At 39.1% G+C, this 3,696-nt stretch overlaps 1 pseudogene; it reads left to right on the top strand.

Moving 5' to 3' along the window:
- The first annotated feature begins 500 nt into the window (after window positions 1–500).
- On the top strand, window positions 501–3,234 carry LOC143570466 (receptor-like protein kinase FERONIA pseudogene; annotated as a pseudogene).
- Window positions 3,235–3,696: the final 462 nt, after the last annotated feature.

The raw sequence follows: 3,696 nt of genomic DNA, 5'->3' as shown, positions 1-3,696 counted from the left end.
GTGTGCAAATCCGATCTATCATTCACGTATGAAACACGTCGCACTAGATTATCATTTTATTCGTGAAAAAATAGCAGATGGTTCATTACAAGTTCAACATATTCACTCTGCAGATCAACTCGCTGATGTTCTTACCAAACCTCTTGGTCGGGGACCATTTCAACGACTAAGATCCAAGATTGGAGTTTCCGACGGATCCTCCATCTTGCGGGGGCATATCAAGGATAATATTAATAATGCAAAATAATTATTTCTATTTAAAACTCATATGTATATTTAGATAGAATCAAGTTATATTTAGATAGGATCAAAGTGGTTACCGACCATCGTAATTATAGCCTTGTATTACTCGTTTTCCGTTTGTATTCTTGGTTGTAATCGGCTTATATAAGCCATGTATTTCTTAATCAATAATACACTTTTCATTCCATTCTTCAAGATCTTATACACAACACATCACTATCATTCTGTTAATACTCTAGTGCATGCTGAGCTGCAACCCATAAGGAAGAATGTTTGCGCATATAATTTTATATAAAACCAGTAATAGGTACTCTTCTTCAAATATACAAGATATCAAGTTATCAACCACACTATGTTCCCCTTCAAAATACAACTATTTTCTTTGCTCATCTTCACTACCATCACAACTGTAACAGCCAAACCATATAAACCAACCGATTACTTCCTCCTCGACTGCGGCTCATCCACCTCCACCACCGCTTCCGACCGCAAATGGGACGGAGATTACCATTCTGAATTTGTACCCTCAAACATCACCACCACTTCATTTTCGTCCAAACCATACTACCTAGATCCTTCGGTACCAAAAATCCCTTACTCCACCGCTCGAATATTTAACATGTCTACATTCACCTACACCTTTCCGGTCTCTAGTGGGCCCAAATTCGTGCGTTTACATTTCTATCCAGCCACTTACTCCAACCTCAATGCCAACCAGTCTTTCTTTTCAGTATCATCCAATGGCTACTCTCTTTTAACCAACTTCAGCGCGTTTCAAGCTGCCTCCTATCTAGCAAACACCAGAGTCAATGGTCCCCCGGTTCCTCACTTTGTCAAAGAATTCCTCATCTATGTAAAAGATACACATATCCTAAATGTTACCTTCACTCCCTCACCCAACTCATATGCATTCATCAATGGTATTGAAATTATTTCAATGCCTGAAAATCTGTATTTTGATGCTAAGACTCCTAAATATGTTAATCAGTTTACTGGACCCTTTATTGATAACCACACCGCGCTTGAAAATATATACTGTATAAACATGTGTGGGGGACAAGTATCAGGTAACGACGATATTGGCATGTACCGGACATGGTATCAAGACGATAGCTACATATATGGAGCGGCAGACGGGTGGATGCATGTTTATTCTAACCCCATCATGTATACCATGGCAACATCGAATTATACGGCACCGGAGCTAGTTTATCAAACCCAGAGGGGTATGGACAACATGGCTAACAGGTACAATTTGACTTGGAGTCTTGGATACTTCCTGTTGATTCTGGGTTCTATTACATGCTCCGGCTCCATTTTTGCAACATTATACCACAATACACCGGCAAAGATTACGTGGATTTTAGAATTTTTATTAATAATCACACTGCTGAAAGAGAAGCTAATCTTTTATATTGGACTCAAGGTAGCGGGTACCCTGTGTTCAAGGATTACATTGTGTTTGTCAACGATATCGATGGCCATCGAAGCAAGCAAGATTTGTGGCTAGCAATGCATCCTAATTCTAAGTTATCTAGATATAATGATGCTTTTTTGAATGGCTTGGAAGTCTTCAAGTTGAGCATGGATGATGATCTTTCAAGCCCCAACCCGGAACTAATTAGTCCTAAGCTCCCGCAACCAAGCCCCGCATCTGCGACAAAAAGGAACAAGAAGGTAACTCCATATGCTAAAATAATTGGAGTCGGTGGATGCTCAATCTTGTTGTCTGTTTTTCTTCTTATTGTTTTACGTCGTAAACTACGAGTCAGCCCTTATAGTAGCACCTACTATCAGCCGTCATGGGGTCAAACTTCAAGTGATGCAGCACTTCCTTCAGATCGCTGCCGACGTTTTACACTACAAGAAGTCAGAACTGCTACCAATGAATTTAATGACAGCTTTATCATTGGCAGTGGAGGGTTTGGTAAGGTGTATAAAGGGTACATGGGTAACGCACCACCACCGTAGCAATCAAACGCCTCAACCCATCATCCAGCCAGGGCTTTCATGAATTCCGAACAGAAGTAGGCTTGTTGTCTAAACTACGTCATGTCCATCTAGTGTCCATGATCGGATACTGTGAAGACAATAGAGAGATGGTGCTTGTGTATGATTACATGGCAAACGGGACTCTACGGGAACATCCCTACAAGACAAACAAGCCTACTCTGTCATGGAAAAGGCGTCTCGATATTTGCATTGGCGCAGCCAAAGGGTTGCATTATCTCCACACTTGTGGAAAGCGTGCAATAATTCATCGTGATGTCAAGTCCACAAATATCTTATTGGATGAGAACTGGGTTGCTAAGGTGTCGGATTTTGGTTTGTCAAAGCTAGGCTCAAAAGATCCGTCCAAAACACATGTTAGCACGTTGGTGAAGGGTAGTTTCGGGTATATTGATCCTGAATATTGCCGGACCAAACAACTGACGGAGAAGTCTGATGTGTACTCTTTTGGAGTGGTTCTTTTTGAGGTGTTATGTGCAAGGCCGGCTATTGTTCAATGGGTGAGCGACGATCAAGTGAATTTGGCAAATTGGGGCAAGAGTTGCTTCCAAAAGGGAACACTAGCTGAAATCATTGATCCAAAACTAAGTGGTGAGATTGCACCCGGGTGTTTAAGGAAGTTCGGAGAGGTAGCAAGTAGTTGTTTGCATGAGGAAGGGAGTGAACGACCCGCAATGGAGGAGGTAGTTTGGGGACTAGAGTTCGCATTAGAACTACAAGATGCAACTGAGAAAATGGATGGTCCTAACACAATGTCATAAAATGAAGAACTACCAAAATGGGTCAAGTAATATGTTTAGAAACTAGCTCTTTTTTTTAGAACGGCAGTTTCAGTAATAGTACTAACCATTCACAATAAAAGGCTATACATTGCTCAAATTACTCGATAATAATAATCATCCAATGGACATTCATCGTTCACAAATTAGCATAAACTTATTTAGTTCAAGTACACAAATTATTCAGAGAAATTAAAATAAATTGTAATATAAGAAATTATGTTAAAAGTAATTATAGAAAAGGAAATTAAGGAGTCTTCTCTCACTTTTCATAAAATGTGGAATATATGTAACAATTATTGTTACATGTTGACAAAAGAAACAATGGTTTATTGGTTGCAATAGTTTGATTTTATCCCACTGAAATTTCAAAGATATTTATTTCTTAAATAATTTGAATAGGTTTCATACGCTTTTACAACAATTATATGCTTGTAAAATTCCACCAATTTTTACAAGTGATTGTCGGTGTGAACTTAGGTTTATAATGTGTATTTCGTCGGTGATTTAGAATGAAGTTATCGATAAGATTACAACCCAGACTTTTTTGGTGTTTGTGGGAGGTGGCCCATTACCGATGAATTTTCGTCAGAATTGCACTGGTAAAGTGTTCTAGCTTTAAATAGCAACCGAAGCTTGTGATATAACTATCAATATTACATTT

Source organism: Bidens hawaiensis, unplaced genomic scaffold (genome assembly GCF_021521415.1).
Source record: "Bidens hawaiensis isolate Kalapana, Puna unplaced genomic scaffold, B.hawaiensis_p1.1 tig00024989_1, whole genome shotgun sequence".
In the NCBI taxonomy this organism is placed as follows: domain Eukaryota; kingdom Viridiplantae; phylum Streptophyta; class Magnoliopsida; order Asterales; family Asteraceae; genus Bidens; species Bidens hawaiensis.
The sequence above is the reverse complement of the archived record's forward strand: the minus strand, read 5'-3'. Positions and strand labels throughout refer to the sequence as shown.